At 43.8% G+C, this 27,769-nt stretch overlaps 1 protein-coding gene across 2 annotated transcripts in view; it reads right to left on the bottom strand.

Annotated features, from left to right (window-relative positions):
* The window catches only part of LOC146193440 (uncharacterized), a 115,073-nt gene that overhangs the window by 8,785 nt on the left and 78,519 nt on the right, over window positions 1-27,769 (bottom strand). The window contains exons 2-3 of one of the 2 annotated variants that reach the window (XR_014706456.1): window positions 18,531-18,757; window positions 3,416-3,452 (exon numbers count right to left, since the gene is read on the bottom strand). The exons of the other annotated variant lie outside the window; for it this stretch is intronic. The gene's annotated coding sequence lies outside the window, so the exon portion shown is untranslated. Of the gene's footprint in view, window positions 1-3,415; window positions 3,453-18,530; window positions 18,758-27,769 lie in introns of those variants that run through there. 2 annotated transcript variants of the gene reach the window in all.

Genomic DNA, 27,769 nt, shown 5'->3' with positions numbered 1-27,769 from the left:
GCCGACACGATAGCGAAGGTTACCGCAAAAATCGGATTAGAGTGCTCCCCAGAAAAATCAGAATTACTAATCATACCCCCTAAAGGACAGACCTACCAAAGCCCCATAGAAATTCGAATTCAGGGAAGACAAGTACCACAGGTTCATACCATCTGCATTCTGGGACTATACCTGCAACAGGATGGAAAGAACGTCGACACAATTAAGCGGCTCAAAAAGGCCGTTGCAAACACCACACAAATCATAAAAAGGGCGACAGGACGCGCACATGGGCTTCGAGAGGCGGACACACTTCGACTAGTGCACGCCTATACCCTCAGCAGAATTCTTTATGCTACACCATACCTCAAACTATCATGTAGTGAGGTCCAGCAAATAGTCTCATTAATTCGGCAAGCAACAAAGGCAGCACTTAAATTACCGAAAAGCACTAGTAACGAGAGACTGCTCGAACTTGGAGTCTATAATGCAATACACGAACTTCGAGAGGCCCATTTACAAGCACAATACCTCAGATTAGCTGCTACAACTCATCATCATCATAATCATCATCAGCCTGATTATACCCACTGCAGGGCGAAGGCCTCTCCCATATTTCCATCAGCTACAACTACCGGACGACATATAATCACTAAGCTGAGCATCACTATTCCTGCAAACAATTCATCCCTATTAACACTCCCTAGCCACATTTACACTTCAATCTATGTCAAACCATTACCGCGGAACATGCACCCCCACTATGACCAAGGTCGCAGGAAGGCGCGCGCGCGGCAGCGCTGCTCAAATGGTACGGGAATGAGCCTGATGCCGTTTGGGTAGATGCCGCCTGCGATGAGAGCGGAGCCACTGTAGTTGTCCACAACCCCCCCATTTCCCCCTTAACTATTGAGCTTCCTTCAGGCACGACCCCTGAAGAAGCCGAGGAGACCGCTATAGCTATTGCTCTGGCATAAACCGATGCCAGTTATATACTCAGTGATTCAAAAACTGCCATTCTAAATTATGCCAGGGGCCGGGTTCATCCTCCGGCGCACCGCTTGCTGCACATGCCCACCTCCCACCTCCCCCGACGGATTGAGCTCATCTGGGTGCCTGCGCACTCGGGAAATCCCGGCAGCGAGGCTGCCGACTACTTAGCCCGAGGGTCTAGAAACCGGGCACAGGCGGACCTCATGGGGGATTTCTCGAAGGATCGTATGCACTCGTTTGCTGAGTTCCCCGCAAACTCCCGCGCTGAGCGCCTCATCTATCCGTCACCCCACCCATCCCTCACTATCAGAGAGCAGTCAATCTGGCGTCGTCTGTAGACACGAACTCTACCGACACCAGCTCTACTTTCCAAATTTAAGCCGGTATCCTCCATATGCACTTTGTGCTCCCACCCCAAGGCCACTCTTACCCCCATTCTTTTATCGTGCCCTGCGTCTCCTCCCCCCGCCGGGCCGGTGCCTCTCCGAACCTGGGAGGGCTGGGAGACCTCACTGCGATCAGCGGACCCGGCCAGGCAGACGATCGCCGTCAGCCGGGCCGCATACGTCATGGATAAACATAATATGAACGTTTAGATCGTGAGGGGGGTTGTGCGGAGACCCAGAAGGCCTGCGTGCCTCGAATTCTTCGGCAAATAAAGTTTTTTCCTCCTCCTCCTCCTCCTCCTCCTCCTGACATCCCCATCACAGAAGATATGAGTGATAAAAATGATGCTCTCACTCTTGCCCTCTCAACTCGGACCTTGCCTGCATGCGAATGTAGAACCTCGATATATGAAATTCTACTTGCAGATGAAAATTTCGTTCAATCGGGAGTTTCGTTACGTTGAGGCTCCCTTGTTCTAGCCACCCAAATAAAGTAACAGGTTAGTAGAACACTGCTAGTAGATGGGAACTTGCCAGTTACGAATTCAGGAAATAAGCAAGAAATTCTAGCAATAATAACGCTAACAAGGGTACCGGATGTTGTTCTGTATATCAAGAGGACAATGGGTGATAGCAAACAGACGCGAACACGTCATTTTTTTAATGTGAGCAAAGAGCGAGTGCAGCGCCCATGCCAGCGCGGCAACGTACCAACGTACCTATTTACCCGCATAATGAACTTGCCTCCCATTTTCGCCCTGACAACTTAAAAAAAAAGAACGCCAGTCGTTATGCTTCCCTTCATTGTACACCTGCGCGCCCAATCCAGTTTTGTTCTCTAGATTCCGCGCAGCGACAACTTCACGGTGTGCGTTACAGCTCTAGTGGTGGAGTGAAAAGGGCGGGGGGGGGGGGGGGGGGGGGGGAGAGACTTGGCGGAGTTGCAGCGATTTTTGAAGCGCAGGATGCTAAAAGAAGTTGATCGCGACTGACCGCGATTTGATGACTGATAGGTGGAAGGATGGACGACTGTCGTAAAAAAAAATCTACTTCTTGTGTATTTAACCCTCCCCTCAAATTGACTTGGATGCAAAACGCGGTATCTCGGCTAAAGTTTGTTCTCATCCGATTGTCAATTAAGGTGGCTGCAATGCGCGGCGGCGACTTCGTTAAATTGAAAGTGCGCCACAAAATTATTTCGTTTAAATCTCGAAAAAAATACATGATTTTAATGGGGCAGAGATTGGAACATTTAAAAAAAAAATGTTACATCGCGAATTACGTTACATTGAGGTTCGTTATATCAAGGTTCGACGAGAAGAAAATAGGTTGCTACGGCACTCCACCACATCCCGTACTTTCTGTGTCACTTGGAACGCCCAGTGAGAAGGTGCACCTGGAAGGGCTAGTTGACATCAATTGAAAGATTGCTACTACAAATGTATGTTGACCTAGCTGTTGCCCGCATTGGCTTTGAGCTGTTGCAAACAGTGCTTTTTAAAATTATTTGTAAAAGATAGTCTATGCAAAGCTTCTAAATTTCACTCAAATACTCACAAAGGCCAATTATAGAAATTTGTTGCATTACAATATTGACACTGTAGTGTTAAAATTAAGAAAGAAGTGGGACTGTACAGTGGTAAGTGGGGTCACTACTTCCACTTGTAGTGTCGCATGCTTTTAGGCTTATTTTGCAACAAAGCCCCAGGCATCATGGACTTGGAGCCTCACTTCATAACATAATGGTATTACATTACCGAGACCATATAATGGCTTTAAAGACTAAGTGAATAAGCTCAACGCATCTAACAAATGTTTTGAGCATTTGCACAATGTACAATAAATCCTAGGGATGGAGGTTTCAAGTAATTATTTTCAAAATCCGTATATGATATTAAATTTGCAAGACTGGCAAAATTCCCCCATATTCACAGTTTTTGAAACTATTTTCTGGAACTGCATTATCATGACTAAAGGTGATTCACAGCAGCCACAAAAATTGTGAATGCCACCTGAAAATAAAACCAGCATTATACGAAATTCAAGTGGTCTACTCACGTTGCAGCGAGCGCGAAATGTCCATGTCTTGCCGATCTGAAAAATTAATTCAATAGTAAATGTGTAAAAATCATTCATGTTACCAACGATGTGTAACTGCCCTGCCCCTGTCACTTTTTGAAAGCATGCAATATTGAACAAATATAATAGGTGTTTCAGCAAAGATGAAGCAGAATTTTAAAAATATTCAACAGACACACTTAGGCCACCTATGTGTATAAAGGCAGAAGTTTGATTGGCAATGCAATAGTACTTCTATGCCTGATTCCCATGCTTCCTCCTCCAATAGTATATGCCACACTGCAAGCAGTAGTGTGCTGCCCTCCCCACTCTTCCTTCTCTGCCTGTTGAAATAGGTCATGTGCATGCTGTCATCCCACTCACAGTTTCAGTGGTTTGACAATGGCTGGCGCCATATTTGCTTAAGTGACCAGCAAGAACTTTACGGTACTCACTGCGGACACTTAGTACCCAATGCAAAAGATAAGACTCTCACCTTTGAAATAGCATTTTTGAATTAGGAAAAAGCTTGTGCACACATTTGCCCCAATGTTGCAAACATCAGGAAACAGGTGGGTAATGTTATACTAAGCGCGTTGACTCATTTCTGATGTCTCTTATTTAGGCATCTAGTTGCAGTACAGGATCATAGCCTGCAATTAGTAAACCTGATTACCCTCGATGCTGTGGATCAACAAACTTTAGCTCGCACAGAACAGGCGCACTCTAGAAAAAGCTATGCTCTGAATGGCACCATGAGAGCTGTCCCTCCACAACGCAAGTGTGATGTGGATTCTCTCTCATGTTGGCTGGAGCACCAAGTAGTGGTGTGCACAACAGTGCAGCTGGGATGAGGCTTAGTGTGCTGCTTTCTTACGAAAGTATGCCGCATGTGTCTTTTGCTATGAGGTAAGCAAGGTTTTTTAAGGCACAACACGAAAGGTAATCAGGCTTTAATTATTCCTAAAACTAATATAGCTACTACTAAAAGAGGGCTACAAATTACAAGGTGGCTAACTGTAAACTGATTATCAGAAAGGTATAAACTAACTTACTAACAGTATCCACCTAATTTCTGATGTGCACCAACACTGGCATGCTTAACTGGGCCGCAGAAACTATCCTCTTATCTCAAAAAGCCTACTTAAAAACATTCTTGTTCTCCTTCGGCTGGTGTGGCTTGGAGTGCAAGTAACCCTACTGCACCACCTTGCCAATGCTCATTTATACAAAGAGGCATGTACTACTGATGATGCTGAAGCCAACACTATATTCAGTCAAGTAGTGCTCTCAGTCCCTTTCTCATAACAAGACTATGAAGCAGTATTGGGCGCGAGGACATACCGTGACGCCACCTCTCAGAAGCGCCCGCATGACGAAGTAAGTGGGATAACGCACGTTGAACTGTTGCTGTAGGATGCTTTCCTAGGCAGTTCGGCTGCGCACTTGCATTACATTCATTTATTTATTTATTATACACCTCGGTCTGGGCCTCTATAAGCTTATTATCAGGTATGATAACCACTCATTAAGCAGAAAAGCACTTCTCCGAATCAGAGTTATCAAAGTTGGCGAGCTTTACTGCTACGACGACGCGCACCGGCTGCAGCTATTCTGCCGTTATGAAAAAAAAAAAAAAAACTGAAACCACCACACAACCAGTCAGATGTAAGAAGTCAGTGCAGAGGTAATGGCATTTCTCTGCAAGAGCAGAGGGCTGTCAGGAGCCTGACAGATGCTGAGCACATTTGCATAGCGCTGGCGGAAGCAGCACCGTTCGTCTACTCCCTTGAATGTAATAGAGCAAACAAGTTTGACTGTGGGGATAACATGGATTAATCTTTTAGCAAGTGTGAAGACGTGCGTTCCACGCAGTGAATTCTTGCGCACTGACTATCTTCATTGACACTCTAGGTTAGAGCGGATATTTGTTTTCCCCTTTTTTTACGCATATTTCGATCAGCACATCACAACGTGCATGCGAAGCTCTATCTTTCGTGTATTCACGGATTCTGTCATTTGAAATTACTACAGTACTGAACGTTATGTCTGAGACAACTTCACCATGCATCCGCTGCCCGAGGCGGCAGATTCTCCTAGTATATCCTAGTGTCGACCTAGGGGAGCACTGTAGCCACGTGCTCCCCTAGGTCGACACTAGCGCCATTCGCTCCAGCGGTGGCGCTCGTGCCCAACATGAAAATGTGACTACTTGATACAACTGCCTTGAGACGATCACTAAAGAGCAAGATGGAGATCACTCCTCATTAAGTGGCGAGCGTGCAGAGCAGTGGCAGGGGGAGTGCTGGAGAGTGCACCTAGAGATACAGTTGTGATTCTGCAGCACATCATTGAGCATAAAAAGCATGCCAAATTTTTTACAAGCCTTTCAAGCCATGCATATTTATTTCACAAAAATTAACTAAATGATGTGAAGTAGACCAGCAGTCTTTCTGTGTTCCCACATTATAATAATTATAAGAGGCCGCACAAAAAGACAAGGACTTACACAACACAACAGCACTGGCACTGAACTACCAACATTTTTTAGAAAGCAGGGAGCAGCATTTAAATAGAATTCACAATCAACGTGGCATCAAGAGGCCAAGACCAACAAAAACTATGTACCAAAACCCCATCCTTCCATTGCCCTAAAAAACTTATCTGCAAAATTTTGAAATTGCTGCACAGCCATACTAACCGAATCCAATTAATCGAAGAATGCAAATAATAAAAAAGGCAACAAAAAAATAAACAAAAACCAAACAGCAATGAAAGCAGATTCATTAACATCGAAGCAAAAGCAATGTCAAAAGGACTGGTTAGCAGCAATATTACCAAACAAAAGAAACCAATTCGGAGCAAAAGCCAAGTCAGGTATAAGGGCACTGGATAAAATGCCACGTGGCAGATTTAAGCCATAAAATCAACGATTACCCAAAAGCAGCATTATTACATCTAAGCAGAAGCAGGTCCACACTTAAACCACTTTAAAGAAACCTCGTTTCTTGTCAGTCGGTAAACGAGAAGGGGTGCTGACACACAGGTCTCCAGCTTTAGTAGTCAGCAGGGTCTCAGTGATGACCCTGCTGCACCCATGCTTTTTTTATTATATTTTTTGCTAACAGTGCCTCACACGACGTTTTGGTTGCTTTGCAAGTTATCCATATGGCTGCCGGTTTTGTTACATACAAACTGTTGGTGGTCAAGCAGTCTGTCATTGAAGTATCTGCCAGTTTGGCCAATGTACACATGGCAGGACTTAATAAATCACACAAGTACCACATTCAGTGAAATGATTGATGTGTCTAACAAGGCAGTGGTATTTCTTTGGCTTTGTCAGAGCCGATACTTCACTCAGGAGAACTGCGTTTTCGGAACAGCTGCGGTATTACCAGCGATCACTTTTGACTCCTGGACTTCAAGTATTTAGAGTCGACAGTTATCCATTTCAATGACCGATATTAAGTGCAAAAGAAGGGAATTTGCATAGGGTCATCAATTGCCCCTGTTCTGTGTGACATCTGCCTGGCTTCTATGAACAAACTTATTTGCGAGACTTCTGGAGAATTGAAGTTCCGCCCATAGGTATGTGGAAGAATTCTATGCTGTCCTAATAGTCACTCTCATGAATCCATTGACAGTTAATTCTGAGCTTCTCGCTCCTAAATACCAATCCGGAGGGCTTAACTTGATGTGGGAACCGCCAACTAGCAATTCTGTGTAGTTTCTTGAGTTTTGAACCAGTTCTGAATCTGATCACCCATGTTGATTGTGCCATTGTTATTTCAATAAAGGCCTGCTTCTCTTTGATAGTGTCCACTCGAAACTGATCAAGTGTGACATCATGTCATCAGTTATCTAAGCTGCATTGACCAAACGTTATCTGCTCTTCATGCGGAGTAGCATTGAAACACAGGTTCAACACTTTCACAGTGCAGGTTGCCATTCAGAACTGCTGTGCAGTGCCTTAAAGATGGTGCTGCAGAAGGTCAACAGGAAAGATGGCGACAAGCAAAGGCGATCCAAATGGAGACCTCCGGCTGTACTACCGTACATCCATGAGTTGTCTCACAACTTAAAGAAGGTTACAAAGCATAGTGTTGCGAATGGTTTTCAGCCCCTTGCAAACTGCTAGGATATGTACCCTGCTGACTTAATCAAAGAAACACCACTGCCTTGTTAGACACATCGATCCTTTCACTGAATGTTGTACTTGTGTGATTTATGGCATCTCACTGCAATCCAGACTGCTTGAGTGCTAATGGCTTGTACATAACAAAGCCGGCAGCTATCTGGGTAGCATGCAAAGCAACCAAAAAAGTCTTACCCACTGTTTGTAAAAATGATAATCAAAGCACGGGCTCAGACTGAAGTTTAAAGGGTCATCACTGAGGCCCTGCTGACTACTAAAGCCAGAGACCATAACTGCATCATAACTATTCGGGAAAACAATCCCACATAGCATTAATTGTACACTTTATTTACAGCATATGTACACTCTATTCCCTTCCGCAATAGCATACGCTGTACATGTTTCTCAAAACACATATCCTCCTTATAACTTGTTGCTTGAGTTTGTCCTCGAATTTTTTTTGCACGTAAATTGTGGTTCACTGTGCAGTTATTATCCTGTAACATTGCACTGCTCCCCCCGCCCCCCTCCACCTTTGCGGAAAGTTTTAAGAATTGTCCCCCTTAGATATATTCCTTATCAGGGCCTTTTGCAAAGCCTGTCCCTTTGTAAGGTGTATCTGCACCAAACCTGCTTGAGTGGTGACTAATGATCTATCAAGTATCGCAGTATTTCCTGGTACTGCCACTTTTACTTCTTTTACAGGCCATAGGATCCGTGGTTCCAGGCTGAGAAATGCATACTGAAGAACCTTTTTTTTCACTTCATGACCTACTTTCTTCTCATCCATCCTCCACCTCCACATTCCTTTACCTACTTTCTTCTCATCCACTTTCCCCTCCCCAGCTTTTCTTCTTCAGAAGCAATTATAGTTACTTCATTGTGGCATTATAGTTACTTCGGGGCTTCGAATAGCCGACCGTTCTCATAAATAGAGGCGCACGGGCAGCGTGCCGCGCAGCAGACACGTTGATCTCAACGGCGAGTGCGCCGTGTCGTTTTGTGATTGCTTTTCTCTGGTCACTACATGCAGAAAGAACAAAATTGCCGCTTTTGTTTCTAGTTTAGTTCCGACTAGCAATAGGCGGCCACGGACTAAATCTATTGTTCTAGACCTCTTTGCCTTGAATTCCTAATAGCTCACAGAGGTTAATGCTGTAAGCCGCTTTGCTTACTTCTGCAAGTTTGTCTTAAACATTCGGCACTACGGCAGTAACATGTTCCCCCGCTGAGTTCCCTCCTTGACGACAAAGCGCTAGCGAACATGACACAGGCTTTTCCAGTCGCTATCCCAAAGTCGCATCATATGTCCGCGAATCATTCCCGGAGATTGGACCTTTTTTTGGGGTCTCTCTGCTGGCTGAACATCATTGTGACTTTTGCACAACTTTACGCTGCAGCAGTTTCATGTGATTCATCTCAAGAAACTGTGCTTGCCGAATATGCAAATATTTTTTCATTATGCATTTTTTCTTTAAGGGTGTGCTCAGATAAGAACAGTAATAGAAGTTCTATGACCCTTTTTTGTATATGGTGGGCAATTATCTCTGCACAAAGAAATTTGCTTTAGTTTTGCAAGATACGGTGCAGTTTTCTCGAAAAAAAAAATCCTATATCACTGTTCACTACAGTGGAAAAACGCAATTTTTGCCGTTTCAAAACGTAGCAAGTTTGGAGACCTGCAGTTAGCGTACTAAAATTTTGTAATCTATTGCTTTTTGCCCACTGAATCTATGTAACCTTTACTTGTATTGGAATTATTAAAAACGGGTTTTGTTGTAGCAGTTGGTTTAGTAAAAAATCGCTAACATTGCTACAGAAGCAACGTGCGGCAAAAAAGTCCATTTTCAACCTTAAATACAGGCATGATGCCTTATGTTTTTAGCATTGTCTTTTTTCCGTTCTTTATTCAGATAATTGCCTAAATTTCAGGTAAAATTTGGAACTCTACCACTACTACGTGTTTTCTCCACAACGCATAAAATTCGCCCACGATTCGAAAACAGCAAAAAAGATTCAACTTTAAAGAAAAACGTCATCAATATTTAGGAACATCCCACACAATAATCCTCACTACCTCATAAATATTACAGCCTGAAAAAGTGTTGCATTATATTGTTTAAAATTATAAAAGGTATAAAACTGAAGGCTCGTTTTGAAAATTGCCAGCATTCAGCCCTACATTATGGCACGACTTTAGAGAGTTGCGCCTGAAACTTCTTCGCTACATTATGCAGGACTAGCTCTTTTTTCTGCAAAAATTGCAGCTGTAGATTTCTTTTTCTTTCTCCATATTATTTTGAAATCGGCCGAAATTCAAAATTATGAAAAAAAAACGAACAACTTTGACTCGAATTTGAAACTTCCAAATTTTCAATTTGTATCGAAGTCCATGAAAACAATCTTAAGTACTTTATAAACATCATGTACTAATCTGTACCGCAATATGTAAATTAAAATGTAAAAATAAATATAAAACTAAATGCATGTTGTCATTCTATAGAAGTGCTTATTGCCTGCCCTTATGGTGTTGGCGTCGAAAGTTCGATTTATTATTTGCTGAATTTAGTTACATTTTACTCTTATGCAATATCCAAAGCCTTTTCAATGCCTCTAAAGTCGTTTTCTGCTTGTTGGCAGTGCTGATGATTGCTTAAAGTGGAATGAATTTGCTATTTCTAGCAATTTCATGGGACGTCATCAGTGACGAACTTTTTCACCATCCTATTTTTTTTTGGTGAAGAGCTGAGCTAATCCATCCAGTTCCTAATTATATTATTTCATTTCTGCTTTATGAGAAAAATTGAAAATACTCTGTTCTTGAAGACAATCTTTCTAATGTGCACATAATTAGAATCATAAGCAACACTCTTTGCAGTATGATAGTTTAGTTGTAATTTTATATTTATTTATAGCAGCAACACGAATGAGCCGAGATGATGAGCATTCTTGACGGCTGAGCCATCTAGCCCAGAAAAAAAGACGAGCCAACACGCGGTGAACCCCTTGTCCACCTAACCTGCAAAGTGTATGTAACCTGCAGTTGAGGTGAACGGCGGTTTTGCTCTGTGTTAGCTCGCCTTTTTCTGGGCTATATACCTCTGTCGACTAGAACGCTCGCCAACGCTCGCCATCTCGGCTCATTTGTGCTACTGCTGTAATGAAATTAAAATTCTACCTAAACTGTCATGCCGCAAAGTGTTTTGATTATGATTCAAATTATGTGCAGATTAGAAATATGGTCTGCAAAAATAGGGTATTGTCAATGTTTGTCGTTATGGAGAACTGAAATAGCATAATTATAAACTAGAGGGGGGGGGGGTATAGCACATCACCTAGCTATACATGTGTGTGTGTGTGTGTGTGTGTGTGTGTGTGTGTGTGTGTGTGTGTGTGTGTGTGTGTGTGTGTGTGTGTGTGTGTGTGTGTGTGTGTGTGTGTGTGTGTGTGTGTGTGTGTGTGTGTGTGTGTGTGTGTGTGTGTGTGTGTGTGTGTGTGTGTGTGTGTGTGTGTGTGTGTGTCACAGATGGAGAAAACTTCTGCCGTCACTTACACTCCACAAAGGCATGCGGCTACTTGCAGTCAGTTACGCATCACAGGCAGAAGCTCAGATTATTGATTCGGGATTTGGTGTAGGCAGGCTGTAATGCATTGTTAGCCATGCTCTGTACCATGAGATATCGAATTTATTCCACATTAAGCAATCATCAACACTACCAACAAGCAGAAAATGACATTACAAGCATTGAGAAGGCTCTGGATATTGCATAAGTTAAAGTATAGCTAAATTCAGCAAATAAATCAAACTTTTGACGCCAACACCACAAGGGCAAGCCATAAGCACTTTTATAGAATGACGACATGGGCTCAGTTTTATATTCATTTTTACATTTTAATTTAAATATTGCAGTACATTTTAGTACATGATGTTTATAAAGTACTTACGATTCTTTTATGAGTCTTCGATAAAAATCGAAGATATAGCAGTTTTTAATTCGAGGCAATGTTCGTTTTTTTATAATTTTGAATGTCTGCCGATTTCAAAATAATATGGAGAAAGAACAAACACGTCTAGACCTTTCAATGTTTCTAGAAATAGACAACCAGGCCGGGATACTATAGAGGAAATGTTTCAGTCGCAACACTTTGTTAAGTCGTGCCAGAATGTAGGACTGAAAATTAACAATTTTCAAAATCAGCGATCAGTGTTATACTTGTTTTTACAATTTTAAACAATATAATGCAACACTTTTTGAGGCTGTAATATTTTTGAGGTACTGAGGAACCTTGAGATGATTTTTTATAAATATCGATGATTTGTTTTAAATTGGCATCAAATTTACTCCTTTTAATAATATTACTGTTTACGAAACTTGGTCGAATTTTATGCGTTGTGCACAACACACCTAGTAGTTTAGAGCTCCCAACTTTGCCTGAAAATTAGAACATTATCTGAATATTAAGAGAAAAAGACTCAATGCTGAAAAATCACGCATCATACCCGTAATGTTGAAAATGGACTTTTGTGTAGCGAGTTGCTTCTGGAGAAATGTTTGCGATTTTTTGCTCAATCGACTGCAATAACAAAACATGTTTTAATAACTACAAAGTAAAAGTTGCACAGATATATTGGGTAAAAAAAATAAGTGATAAAATTTTTGTACGCTAGCAGCAGGTCTTCAAATCTACAACTTCTTGAAATGGCAAAAACGGCGTTTTCCACCTGTAGTGACATACGATTTTCTTTCCGAGAAAACTACGCCGTATCTTGCAAAACTAAAGCCCATTTCTTTGTGATTAGACCTTTGTCCGCCACACATAAATAATTCATTGCAAACAAAAAATGGTCATTGGACCTCGATTGCAGTTCTCGTCTGAACTCACCCTTGAATATCTTTTGCCCATTTGTAGTGTTTTTATAATCTTATAGGAAAATTGTATGCAGATGCTGATGCCCATTTTCAAGATTGTGTTGACCTGCTAGAAGATGAAATTCCAGACATGGCGAATAATGCATTACAGCCTGCTGACACCCAAGTCCCGAATTATTAATCTGAGCCTCTGCCTCTGGTGCGTAACTGACAGCAAGTACCCGCATGCCTTTGTAGAGTGTGTAACACCACATAATGCGCACTTTTTTAAACAATTCTTTGCTCACAGAATGACATTTCATCAAGTCTGTTGTGTTGTTGTTCTCTTCAGAGTAACTTTCAAACAGATGTCGATTTCATTGCTTTTATAATCACACAATATGAAGGCCAAAATATCTGAAAGAACTAGGTTAATATGTAAATACTACATTAAAATGGACTCTATATTCATCCTACTAATGAAAAAAATGATTGCATAACTGATCACCGAGGACACAAAAAAAGGTTTGTATGTTAAAAATTGCGGCCATTTTATAATAGCGCTATTGGTTAACGCACTTGCAAAGACCAATAGGCTTGAATTTTTTCTTTCCCTTAGTTTAGAAAAGACTTCACAAAGGTCGCAATGTCAAAATTAATGTGCCTGATTGCATTTGTCATGACGTGACAGTACAGTTAGTCTTGAAAGGAAAGAGAGAAAACTGCATATACTGAACCAATTCCGCAATTGTTAGAAAAGGCCCCGCGGATGGAGCAGCGCAAAGCAGGACACATGTACAGAACAGAATAAGTATAAAAATATTTGAAGCCACTTGAACAGAATTTTTTATTCCTTGCTTCTTTCACTTTCAACATATTGGCTTAAGTGTTTTTAATTTTGCTATTATATTTATTCCACTAAACAATGCCTCAAATATGTGTATATGTTAATTGGGCTTTTAAAATGTATAGAAAAACTATTGGTTTGATTACTGTGAGAGAGAAATTTTCTATATAATCTAATCCCCATGAATTTGCCTGCGAATTTTATGCAGTAAAATTGTGAACTTGCTTAAAAGTGTGAACTTGTGTGCAGAATTTACTTTAATTATCTGAACATTTCTTTGAAAAGCATAAAAATTATTTCCTACATTTCTTACACGATATGCTGGCATCAACTGCAAGTCCTAGTTTCAATCAGGACCCAAAATGTCCTTTTCGCCAAAAAGAGAGAGGTAATTTATCAGCGTACCACTTAAGCAGCAGTTTCCAAAAATAAACTGGGATTGTCGGCCTCTTATGATAATTAACTTGGTGTGGTGTGAGTACAGTCTTACTCGCTGGACTTGATTGCCTTTCCTTAAAAGACAAATTTTGCTCTCACTCAGAAAGTGGCATATTTGCATCTTTTTTCAGACTGGATGTCGCAGTCATGAGGATAACCGCGCTTAGCGTCTGAAAATCCACAGCTTTCCAAGCCATTTTCATACAAGAGTTCGTAAGTCCTACCAACTAGACTCGCATGACATATGTGCTGTACAACGTGGAAAGTTAAATAATGTATTTGTAGAAGAGGAATTTACCTTTAACTTCGCAAGGTTGAGAGAAAATGGCACCAGTTACGTTTTTATATACTTCGTATCTCACAGCAGGCAGTTATTCACGCATAAAAAGCTGATTACTGCACTTTGTTCTGTAAGACCTTTCCTGGAGACTAGAAATGTATTACCATGTCATTCTGCATTCAGTTTGCATGCATAGTATCAGGTAAGTCTTTTTACTAGCTGGTTTTGATATTTTTGTTATCAGACTAGACCTAAATATTGTCGAGGGATATTTTCAGTTTAACGAAGTAAAAACAGCTTAGTACTGATTCAATTAACACCTATACATTACAAATTTACCTTTTTTTACACAGGATTGAGACTTCAAAGCTCTCGCCACGCTTTATTTTAAGGAGCTAGCGACGTTCAGCGTCGTGCTGGGTGCGCTAACTGACGCACTTGGAAATCTAGAGTCTGCTGCATTACGGCCACCTTTGGCCCCTCGCCTCGGCCGAGCGTCTCCCTCAGCCAAGCCACCTGCTGACCTGAACCAAGCGTTTATGGACACTGGGCGCTCCGCACACTCCGAGCCCACGCAACCGAGAACATCCACATGGACTTCCTTCTTCCAGCGTTCGGTGACTGTTATCAGTTCATATTCATATTTGTTCTGCCTGTTAAGGTTGTTATTTGTTATGTTGATTTTTAGTCTAGTCTAATGTGTTTGTATAAAAAGATGTTCCTAGTTTGACCGGTCTGGTCGTGTGTCTGTTTAATCCCACAAAATCAACCCTTTAATTGCTGGTTATTAAAGAACCTCCTCACATTTATGTAGTCTACTGTAGCGAGCGCATTGAAGAAACACTTTTTCTGCCTCTTCGTTGAGCACCAGCGCCTATTGTCTACAGGCAATGCAGAAGGAGATTGTTTCCTAGGAGAAAATTGGCTCTTCAAAATGCGTTTTAAACCTTAAGCATTCAATGAGCTAGTTGTCCTAGTGCAGCTCTTCTTGAAGATGAATTTTATACACCAGGAACAGTTGTGATGAAATTTATGAATAAGATTGCGAAAAAAATTCATGATTTGGTTGCGATTTCAATGTTCATAAGTGCAAACTTTTGTGGCACTTTTACACATTCTTCTTTAAATTAAAGTACTGGGCACTACTTAGTTCTGAGGATTCTAATATGAGTAAATGCAAGCCAAGTATACCAGTTTTCTTGATGTCATATGGGTAAGAAAAGGCGAGATACATTTGTTAAGTGTCAATAAATAAAATTTTTGACTGTTCTACAAATGCCGTCTTGTTACTGTGTTTTACAAATGGACTCTGGCTTAGGAAGTTGCCACAGCCTTGTTGTTTCCTAAACTTTCTTTCGGGTTGAAAGTGTGAAAGTACATTGTTTCTGGCTGATTATTCAAATAAATTTTTTTTCTATGGGCACATTCTTCAGGTTCAGCCAGCTAAGGCATACCGAGTAAGCACATTGGTGCTAGAAGCTGGTCAGGTGCCTGGATGCAGATGATGTCTGACTAATGCTCTAGCTTGTAGAATGTAAACAGGTTTGCATTTTACATGCGTATGGGTCAAGTTACCCATACACCATTTATACTTTTATTTACTTCATTTCTTCGCAACACTGCACATAAGCACGCATACTGTGCTCAAGCCTACGTTTTGCTTTATGAGGGACAAACAAGGTCATTTGGAATGCTCAGGCTGGGATTGCTGCACGAGCACGTATACCGCGTGCAGCACCCTTCCTTGGAGAACGATGTAGCACACGGTGCTGCAACACCCTTCTGCTGCAGCACCCTTCCTTCGGAGAAGGGTGCTGCAGCAGAAGGGTGTTAAAATATTTATAATTAGGGTGCTCCCCATGCGACAAGCCAATTACACCCTTAAGGGTGTAAAATTTTTTACTGTGTGCGGCACAGTCAATGTGACACAAAAGATGAAACCAGGCTGCATCAAGAAGTATAAGAAGCCCTTCGTAGCACGCAAAACATGAGTGGTGTACACTATTCTGCTCTCATGTGGCGAATATGCTATGTAGGCCAGACTGAGTGTTGCATGAATAACTCGTTGCTGGATATAAAATTGACATGCAGCCTGTAGCTGGGAGCAATCTGGCAGTCCACTAAACACCTTGTGAAATTAGCAGCGGCACTGTGGGCGAACCAGTGGCCTTGGAGAGGTGTAGGTGGTACCAAATGAATTGTGTTTCATGATGTACATGTTATTACCAATTGAGGACCTAGGATTAAATTCTTCAAAACTCAAACATGCTTAGTTGCAGGCCTGCAGTGGTTAAGCTTTTTTTTAAAAGTTATTTCTCTTCAGTGAACTATATTTTGGTCCCCAAGTGCTTTCATCTTATTTGTTTTGTTTACATTGCTTTATTACTCCTTTTATGCCTGCTGTAGGAATACATTTTTTTTATACTTTTCCTTACTCCTTTAAGATATGGCCTTCAAAAGTGACTAGAAATAGTTAACAAATTAATCCAAAAAGCCTGAGAGAAGAAAAAATACCTACCATTAAATGTGGGCATCTGGAGCTCTGCATCTGGAAAACAAATATCAAAAGCTGGTTGCATTATTGCCATGGCCAACTGTACTCATAAATCCTCATGTCATGCCTATAAAATACTGATCCATACAGCATAATGAAAAACACATAAGCAGCATGGTAGTCTACTGCCAATACCAGTTGTTGGGCAAGTTGGTGTGCACGGAGGTCCATAACAACAGCGCGACAGACGGTACTTAGAAGAACGGACGACAACATAGAGCTCTGTGTTGTCCGTTCTTCTAAGTCCCACCTGTTGCGCTGTTGTTCTGGCTAATAAAACATTAGTCTACAATCAGCTACAGGCTGTAGTCATGAAAATACTTGCCAGTGCACAAAATTTTAAAGATAGCAAAAAGCTTACTCGTTGTTAGAGCACACTCTTCGTCACTGGACTCGGTAGAGTCCAAGTGGGAGGTATGTTCAGCGAGTGCCATTTTATCGCAGGCTCTGGCATAGGAGACTAGATTATGAAAGATAAGGACATGAAAATTAGACATGGAATAGCACTGAGTAGCATCCTTTCAGCAACCCTAGTGGCACATTAAACACTGCCAGGTTGAAACTCAGCTTCCCTCATAGAAATCCACAACTGACAGAAGTTAGAATTTGCCAGTAATTTGAGTTCAGGATTCTGGCAAGATACAAAAATATTTGAAAATTGCAGACTTCCACTTCAAAGCATTGTTGATGACTGCAATTTCATTAAGAATATCTTCCCAGTAGCTGACCTGTTGCATTATTAACTCAACGAGAAGCGTAGCGTTTTGACAGGACAAGGAAGGCTCCCTTAAAGCCTCTGTAAATATATTAATAGCCAGATAAGTTGTTACTGTAACTGAAACTTATAAGGGCCAATGTACTATTTTTCAACGGCATAATGTATCTGCACTTACTTTGACCTTGCTGCACAATTACAAATACAACAAGTCATGGTGCAGACATGATGAACCCAGTTCACTAATTTTTCCCTTTAATCAAACTTCCATAAAATGGACCAAGTCACACACGGTACCGCTGAGAAAAATTTTTCCTGTGTCAACAAAATCACAACTTGGCCAACACGACTTCAGAGTCACCTTGCAAGAAAAGTATCACCTAGCTGATGAGTATGTAATTAAAACTCTCTCTTCCAAAAATTACTTTCCAAACTTGATCCTCAAAATTAACCATTGTGAGAAATAAAAACTAAATGTTCTATTTGACCCGATGACGAAAAAGACTTCTCTGGAATATAAAGTATGTTTAATGGCATTTGATGAAAGGACATTTGATAATTTCAACCATCTGTTGTTCTTTGATTATACAAACAGCACATAGTACAACAGCCTCAAGCAATCTGTGACAGAAAGATCAAACCCATTCCTTTCAGGTCACCAGCTCAGTGCAATAACCACTGTGCTGCCATGGCAGCTGGAAACGGGGAAGGATACTTGCCAATATTTGTGTGCCTCATCAGATTTGTGCAGAAAAACATATTTTTGAGTATGCGTCATAACAAACATCTTTTACACTAGCCCTTCTGCTTCTAATAGGATTACTTATATATCCCGCAGAAACAAATTTTACCTACCAACGAAGAGCCATGCTAGTATCACCGAGACCAGAAGTTAATTGCAAATACAACTACTGTCCACAGGAGAGCCTTTAACCTGTACACTACATGCTGGAAATGCTTAGGCTATAGCAGACAAAACTTGGTCGCAAAACTTTTGTGAAAAAGGGAGAACCACTAAAGCTATTCCAAAGAACTAGATAAGCATCCACCCCCCCAACCCCCCCCCCCCCCCAATTTTTTAATCTACTTCCACTCGATGGTACTCCCTTAAATAAACTGGAATATGAGCACTTTAGCAGTGGGTGCACTTCAAACAGCTGAGTACTGCTCTGCAATGTTTCCAGTCATTATTACAGTCCATACCTTAGCTCTTTTCTTCAACGCTATGCTAGGGGAAGGATTAAAACACTCAAAAAGAATGTTGTGAGTTACTCAAAGCACATCTCTTTTCTTACCTGCATATCCTAACACCATGCAAGGGCAACGTTGCCAATTCAATAATGGCACCACTCTCCTCCTCGCCATCTGTTCAATGGCAGACCTTCCTGTACCTTTTGGCGGCCACGAGCACCGTACTTTGGACTTCGAGAGCCAGTTTGTTGGCACAGCACATAGTGAATCCTTTTCTTTAGTAAAAATAACTATGCAGAAAAGATGATGAGGCTTCGACCTCTTCCTTTTTCTGAAAAGTGAATAAGCAAGGCAGAGAATATGTAGAATAAACTTCTATTTGACTCGTTCTACATTTTATAAATACTCGTGAGACTTTTACATGCTGCAAGTGTAAAGACACTTGCAAAAACTTCACTGTTTCCAACTGGAATCCCACTACTATACATGAAAATATATGAAAGCCACATCACCAACATGCCAACATTCCTTGAAATACTAGCAAACCATGTAAAATGCCAAAGTAGTTGCTTAACATTTTACACAGATTCTGCAACAATCCTCGACAGACGTCATGAATGTCATTCAAAGATGCCATATGATTTAGTTCCAGCTCAAACATCATCTATCGTGGCTGTTCACCAACGAAGAAACCGTCTAATTACTTCAATACAAAATACAGCACTATCGCAAAGACATGATTTCTCACTGAAAGAGCCCATGGTTGAAAATTTACAGACAGCAGGGATCATATGTGGTAAGATTACGTGCCAGTATGCAAACAACACCAGTCAAAACATTCCAGAGAGGTGCAAAGGTTATCTATGAATTACAAAGTTGCACACAAGTTGGCCGCCATTTGCTGTCACAGGCAAAACGACTGCTTACTCAAGCTCACTGACAAAATTTTGGCCAACCTGTGAACTAGCCCCCTCATATTCATGCTCACACCAGCTGTCTCATCTAACTCGTGAAAATTAGACTCACAGCTAGCTCAATTGTTTGGACTTACTCTATCTTAGGTAGAATTATATTAGGTGGAAAGTAATTATTGTTTTTTCGTGCGTGTGTGTGTGTATGTGTGTGTGTGTGTGTGTATCATTTTTCGTAATGTGAGTCCGTGTGAATTTTGCTTTGTTACCTAACACACGTTTAATATCAAAACTTGTCAACACACATAAACAAAAACGCATACATACGCACTGTAAAAACCCACGTATAATACATTTCTTCCCCCGATTTTATCATGTCAGATTTTCGCCTCGAACTCTATGCGGATCCCAGCAAACTTGTCTAAATTCGCAGTTACAAACTATTCATCAGCGCTATCTAGAGGATGTGTTCAGCACGTTGACACTGCGATCGTCGCGACATGACTACCACGGTGTCCGCGACGCAAACGCGACCGGAAGCATGCCGAGCACACCTTAACGATCTCTCATACCTATCACTTACTTCTCTAGCTATGCTGGCCACACAGCTGCCGCATATGACAACGTGCCGGATGATAACGATCGTGAAAAGCCTGAATCTAGTAGTAGTAGTAATGCACTTTATTCCCCGCAATTCTTGGCGCAATTCTTGGGCGCACACGGCGCGCGCCTGCGCGCGGTGCTTGGTATGCGCTCCATGCGAGAGGCAATGCGCCCAATATATAAATACTCGTAAGCAAATGTCTTAAACGCATTTTTATGACTGCACAGTGTAAGCACGATGTCAGCGTGCCATGAAGAAAGGTCTGCAGCTACACTCTCATTTCATGAAACCTCATTTCGAAGGCGATGCATTTTTAAAACACCGCGATACGTGCGAGTGGGGGTCGCCACTGACCACGCGGGAGCGTCACAGAGGCAGAACTCAATTCTTCTCGTTTCACCGGCTTTATGTCGACACAGTTGGCGTGTACTTTTGAAGAGCACCCTGACAAAATTAATATGCATTGATATTTAGAAGCTATCAGTTAAAAAAAAAAATCGGCACGATAAGTGCGTGCTGTGCAGCTGCAAGGTGTTTCTCGAACCGCAAAAGCTACTGTGCGCTCCATAGGTCCATATAGTATCCGGTCATTGAAACTGAACAGCTTACACTCTATGCTAATTAGGCAGCTCTCAAACGGAATAGCAAACGAACCAAAACAAATTGCGCACCATTGCAGATGGCCGATGTGAGCCACCACGATGGCCGGATATATCGTCTGCGCCATCGTTGCAAAGGTACGCAGTTCATATTCGTTCGTTTGTCATGCCGGAGCTGCTTTTCACATTGAGCATCTAGAGAGCTGCAGTTTTAAGGACCGTAGTGTTGGATCAGTGTAGCGCGCGCAGGAGGATACATATGTTGGACTCCAGACGGTTGCGCGATTCTGAAACGCCAGCTGACAGAGCAGGGCACGATACGATACGAGAAAATTGTTCGTAAAGTTTTGTTTGAATGAGCATTTCTATCGTCCATGCCGACCGCCAGGTAACTCCCACGCGCATATATCGCACTGTTTTAAAACTACAGCGCCTTGAAAATGAGTCTTGATAACTTTTCAGTCTGTTTTAGGCTTTACTGGGCTTTTCTTCGTGAAGGGCAGAACGCGGCGGATGATTGGCAACAGCTCGTGCACTGCCTCTAGAGCTGGAAGTTAGAACAGTAGGAGGCTTACGATAGCTGGGCAAATCTGGTATTCTCCTCACGTTGCGTGAAGTTCTCAGTTTAAGCATGACGGCGTGACAAGAGTGAACCAGCACCGGCACATATGAAGGTTCGCGACACTATATTCAATGACTGGTGCGGACGCGAAAGCGCGTACGATTCGCGGGAAAACGAAATGTAGTGCAAATAAACATTTTTGTTGATATTTCCTCGTCCGTATTATACGCGGATGAAAACTTTTCTCCAGCTTTTGGTATTCCTAAATTACAATTCGTATATTATATGCGGGCCCGTATAATAACACGGGTTTTTATGGTATGCATTCGCCTCTTGATGACGGTACAGCTGAAGTTGATTTAGGCCCATGGTTTAATTCATATCTGTATGTCCGCATTCTTCTTAAATATGTAGTATAGCATTCCCACGGTGACTTTCACCACTGTATTCACTCAGGGTTGTGTGCGGCTGGTACCGCTGCAAGCGACGCACACCAATTCACGAGCAGCTTTCGTTTTGCACTGAACTGCCACCTCGATCTACTCGTATAATGTAAACGAGCTATTCCTAGCATTTGCGCTGCCTTCGATCCTGCATGCACCGACCTCCCAAGATCGAACGCCGGCACAACACGCATCTCGCAGTGCAGTGCAACCGTCCGTCGCAGGTATAAGTAATAAGGAAATAACTTCTTTACATGCAGATAGAGAGAATGGGATATTTCCCGTTAAACCCTACCTCCTCCATATCCTACCGCACAGCCATGGAAAAAGCATGCCGAATATGTACTAGGAGCAGTGCCTAAAGTCTGGCGCCATTGAAGAGGTCAAGCACGGAGGAAAAGGGAAATATAGATAGAGAAAGAAGCGGCTGGTGGCCTGCGTCGTACACAGTTTTTTACAAAGGAGAGAATTTGTTTTGAAAATCTGAGGAGAAATTATTTCTCTCATCGGGTTTTTTAGATAATACCTTAATTGTTTCCTACCTGATAAAAAAAATACTGTGAAACTGCCGAAACAACAGAGAAGAATGTTCTGACAATACATTTTAATGCAGGGAACGGGGCGGGGCGGGAAACAAGGGGAGGGGGACACCTTTCTTAAATACAGGTGGAAGCTTGGTCTGAGAGACCCCCTAACTTTGAGCCTTGGCTTGAGACCTATACGCTGGTACAGCGGCGAGGACCAGCACCCTGCACCGTAATGCGTGTACATCTGGAAATCAGCAACAGGACCTTCGCCCCATAACAAAAAAACTCTCCCCCCCCCCTTATCTGGGAGGGGGAGGAGGCCTTGCCGGGGGCGTCGGATGGATGATGTACAGATGATCATAGAATGAACGGCGGCGCAACAAAGACACTAACAAGAAAGGGCATCATGCACCGCCCCTCAGGCCGTTATTTTGAAGATGATGTTAGGTTGATGAAATGTGTGATCCTGGGACGCGGCACTTCCGGGTGTGAAGTCCCCTTCCTATCTGACAACGGCGAGCGCGAAGCCAAAAAGAAAGTACACTGAAAGGGCTGTTCTAGGTCTCCGTCCACTTTCACTGTATATCAGTGGCAATATTGTTTGCAAAATGCACAAAATACTGGTTGAAGCGCACGCAAAAATACGTTCCACATATATGCTCTTTTTTCGGTCACCGAGACACATAAGCCAATGCGCCCAAGCATGCATTCTCGCGGCAAAAAGATATTTCCTCCCCTCCACCGCCAGCAAACGAGGAAAGAAAGGCACACACTTTCATCATGAAAAACACTCATCATAATTTGAGCCTGAACCCGCGGACTCACTGGGGTCAGAATTTCAATGTTAGTCCAGACTATATAGGGAGCTTGCATGAAGCGATGCATGCTGGGTATAATCCGCCATGATGTTGTCGCTGGCAGCAGACGGCGGGAAGCGCAGCCAGCTAGGCTGAATGGAATGAGTGCCTTGTCATTTTCGACGGTCCAACGAGCAAAAAAACGGCTTTTCATGCGCTGTCCTTACGTGCGTGCAAGATCTTGCAAGATATCAGTGAGGAACATACGCGTCGACGCTGTGCCCGAGAAATCGGGCGCGCTATGAAGAAAGGCAAAGCAGTGCGGCGCGGACCTGTTCACGTATAGGCGCAGACGACTGGCTGTACTATTCGTCTGGACCTGTGGCCGCCCGTCGACATCGCTGCATCGCCGACATTCATGACTTCTAGTTCTGGCGAGTAGTTTGATACTTTCCCGGACTAGCGTCGGTCTCCGAGTGTTGGCCTTTCGAGCCATTCGAGTCGGCAACGCTAGAGGGATGCTTTGCCTTCTCGCACTCGTGCATACGTACTTTTGGAATTGTGAAGAACCCGCAGTCGGCCTGTCTGATCACGCCTGCATCGTTTGCGCGCACTACGCGACCATGCAAACGAGTGTGAGTGACGTGCTGCGTCGTCTGCTGCCAGCGACAACATCATGGCGGATTATACCCAGCATGCATCGCTTCATGCAAGCTTCCTATAGGTCACGGCTGAGATCTGATCTGTACGTGATCGAGTTGTTCGGATCACTCACGACCTAGCTCGTGATCTGGATGCGAGCTTGTCTGTACTCAGCCATGATCCAGATCGTGATAAGGAATGCGAGCTTGAGCGTGAGTGAGCACTCGCAGCGCACACCGCGGATGCAGACATGCATACTGGGCCATTTCTAGCTACAGGCATTCAACACTAATATTGAGACAAATTTACTTACCGATCTTGGAGACCGCGCTGCATCGTTCTGTTCATTCTCTGAATCGGATGATAAAGCCTTAGCAAAGTACTCTCCGCATGCACCTATAGCAAGTTTACGTATACGCAGGAAAGCGCCTGTCTCAATGCATCAAATATCAGTTCAGAAGGGCGGGCTCCCATTTTTTTAACCCTAAAACGCAGGGGGCGGCACTCGCGCCAAGAGTTGGCGCCGGAAGAGATTTTCCGGGAGAGTCGCTGCTGCTGTCGTGGCGAAGTAGTCAAGCGGCCAAGCTCTGTGCAGCGAAATGATGTCGGTTCGGGAGCGAGCGATCACAAGGCGGAGAGACGCGGACGACCTCAAAAAGTCTTTTAAGGGCTGTAAACCCGAGAAACTGGAGAGGAAGGAAGGAGAAGGGCGCACCATATGAGAAAGGGAGAGCAAAAGAACGAAGAGGAGGGGTAAAAACGCGACGAAAAAAGAAGTAAAAATAACATAACAGCAACATTTGCGAGAAACACGTACACCTCCCTCTACATGTGGTACAACAATTCGCACAAAGGCAGCCTCCAACGCACTTTGACCTAGAGGAACGGGTTGGATTCGTCCCTATAGGCGAAAGGGAGAAAGAGAGAACGCTGCGAGGTAGTTGGCAGGGAGCAAGGAACGTCTATGGAAGACCAGGTACGTATGGAGCTGAAGTTGAAAAGAAGGAAAGAAAAGCTGAAAAAAATTTTTTTTTTATAAAATACGAAAAGTCTGTAAAATCGCGAACTACGTGACCGCTACTTGCCAACGTCGAGGACGCATTAATAAACTTAAGCAGAAGATCTCTGAAAAACTGTAGCTGTTTCTCCAGTGAAGCAGTTGCCAGTTTTCTCGACGATAAGGGAAAGCATGGCTAATTTTCAAAGACAGCTTCCCCGCCGGTGCTCACATGCGGTCGCTGATAGATACCCAGAAGAATGGAATTAGAGGTGCATTTGGGAAGAAGCGAAGGCTGGTAAAAAAAAAGGAACATGAACTGAGAGGCAGCAAGAAATAGCGAAACCACACAAAAAAAGTCAATTCATTAATATATACGGAGCAAAAAGAAATAAAAACAGTAAATAGGCAATTAAAAACGCTACATGCCCGTTGATATTGCCGCGTGCCTATCTGAAAAGAGGACAAGAAGAACAGAGGACAAAGAGGACGAAAACTGAGTGTAGCGCGTGGAACTGTTCCGATCAGTGTTTGCTGCCTTGTACTCGTTACATTTTCTGGTGGAGGTGCTGGGTACGATTTCCCTTTTTGCTGAGTGCAACCCCTCAAGGGCAACCGGGAGCCACCACGGATTTGACACCGGTCCATCGCAGTTGCAGCCGCCGCCTTGGAGGTCAGTCGCCAGAGTTCGGGCCTCTTTCCTGCACGCCTGTGGCCAACATGCATAGGTCCAACCCGAACATTGCTTCTAACGGAGAGTCTTCACCCCAGTTCGTCGTCCTCCAGTCTCGAACGCCACCGTCCTTCCATGGCGAGCTTTATGAGGACGCTGAAGACTTTGCTGGACCAATTCGAACGGGTCGCCAATTACAACGGCTGGGATGAGCAAAGGAAGCTCTATAATGTCTACTTTGCTCTTGAAGATTCAGCGCGGACGTGGTTCGTGAACCACGAAACGACACTATCAACATGGGACCTCTTTCGTCGCCAGCTGTTGGCGACCTACACCGCCAACGACCGAAGAGAGCGTGCGGAGTCGGCGCTGAAATCTCGTATCCAAGCCCCAAACGAGAGCATTGGAATGTTCTACGAGGACATGATCCGCCTTTTTAGGCGTTCTGATCCAAATATGTCAGAGGAGACGAAAGTGCGCCACCTAATGCGCGGGGTGAAGCAAGAACTATTTGCTGGGCTTGTGCGCAATCCACCTGGCACAGCATCAGAGTTTCTAGCGGAGGCCACCACGATAGAAAAAGCACTTCGACACAGGGCTCAGCACTATAACCGTAACGTGTCCGCCATGTCACCGGTCGTATACGGTTCCGGCATCAACGGTTCTGATGACGCCTTAAGGAAGCTGATTCGATCTGTGGTCAGGGAAGAGCTGAGACATATTCAGCTACAGGGTCTAACATCGTCGTCGAGGCTTCCATCACTCGCGGAGGTCGTTCGCGAAGAAGTGAGGCAAGCCGTCGTCCCGGAACCGTCTGTGCCTGGTGTGCAGCCACCGCCGCCGAGTGTGCCAACGTACGCGGCCGTGCTTCAGCAGCATAACCTCTGTGATCCTCCAAGAGGGAACCCCACTGTGCCGCATCCAAACCAGCACCACAGTGGGTACGGCTCTCCCAGAGCCAGAGTGAACCCCCCTACTCTTGATCCTAGCCCACGCCATCCTCCTCTTCTAGCCGAAGCACGATTCCGAAGGACTGACGTCTGGCGTACCCCTGACAATCAGCCTCTTTGTTACCACTGTGGTGAGGCCGGTCACATGTTAAGGTTCTGTCCGTACCGCCGCGCCGGACTTCGTGGCTTCCATCCGCGTGCACGATGTCCTCGGAGTGGTGAACGACCACCCGAAATCGAGGAGTACCTGTCGACGCATACGAATCCTCCGGACGTGCCACAATACGGGTTCCGCGTCATTACCTCTTCCCGTTATTGTTCTCCAAGTCCACGGCTCTCTACATCCCGCACTAGCCGCTCGACGAGCCCCCGCTCCCCGAGGCTTCGGGAAAACTAGGAACAGCGACCTGCGGAGGTGAGGCCGCTGACGAGCGAAGTGCTGAACATCCTTCATCAAGTTTAGTACAAGATAACGGCTATCAGACGGCGACATGTAACGATGAACCTAAGTGCGCAGTTTCGGACATACCAGTTTCTATCGACGATTGTCTCATTACAGCTTTAGTTGATACGGGGGCGGACTATTCAGTTATGAGCAGTGGGTTAGCCAGGAAATTGAAGAAAGTTTTGACCGAGTGGACTGGGCCTCAGATCCGCACTGCAGGGGGACACCATTTTACCCCGGCTGGAAGATGCGTTGCGAGAGTTGCAATTGACGGATTTGTTTATGTTTGCGACTTCGTTGAACTTACCCACTGTTCGCGAGACGTCATACTCGGCTTGGACTTCTTACAGGCTAATGGTGCGATAATTAATTTACAAGAATCACGAGTGACATTTTCGCCGAGCCAAGCCATTGCAAGATCTAGCGTCGACGGTTCATCAACGTCCGCCTTACGTATTACAGCTGCTGACGTTACGGTCCCGCCACGGTGCTTATGGTCTTGGTAGAAAGTGACTCACCATGCGACCGAGACGTACTGGCAGAGACTAACGTGGGCTTGCTTCTTGAGAAAGGGATCTGCGCTGCAAGAGGACTTGTTCGCTTACGGGATGGTTGTGCGAAGCTCTGGATTACGAATTTCGGGACCGAGTTTCAGCACATTGCGAAAGGAATGGCCATCGCGTATGTTGCCGACTTTATTGAGCCAGGGAACATCTGTACTCTGGCGCCGCCGTCACCAGCCAGATGTAATGCACCCGACATTCTATCAACTGTGGACATTATTGCCAATCTGTCGGTGGTTGAGCGGCGGCGACTCCTGGACCTCCTTCAGGAATTTGCTGGATGCTTTGCAACGTCTTCGAAAGTTGGGCGTACCCCAGTAGCCAAACACCGCATTATGGTTGAAGCGGAGACCAAGCCGATTTCCCAACACCCATACCGAGTGTCGTCAACGGAACGAGAGGCTATTCGAAGACAGGTGCAGGAAATGCTTATCGATGACGTGGTACAGCCGTCTACCAGCCCCTGGGCTTCGCCTGTAATGTTGGTGAAGAAAAAAGACAACACCTTGCGTTTTTGCGTCGATTATCGTAAGTTAAATCAGGTAACGAAACGGGACGTATACCCGCTCCCACGTATCGACGACGCATTGGACCGGTTACGCAATGCCAAATATTTCTCGTCGCTTGGCC

Source organism: Amblyomma maculatum, chromosome 4 (assembly GCF_055883805.1).
Source record: "Amblyomma maculatum isolate TAMU_Amacu chromosome 4, ASM5588380v1, whole genome shotgun sequence".
In the NCBI taxonomy this organism is placed as follows: Eukaryota; Metazoa; Arthropoda; class Arachnida; order Ixodida; family Ixodidae; genus Amblyomma; species Amblyomma maculatum.
Note: the sequence above shows the minus strand (reverse complement) of the source record. Positions and strands in the feature narration are given on the sequence as shown.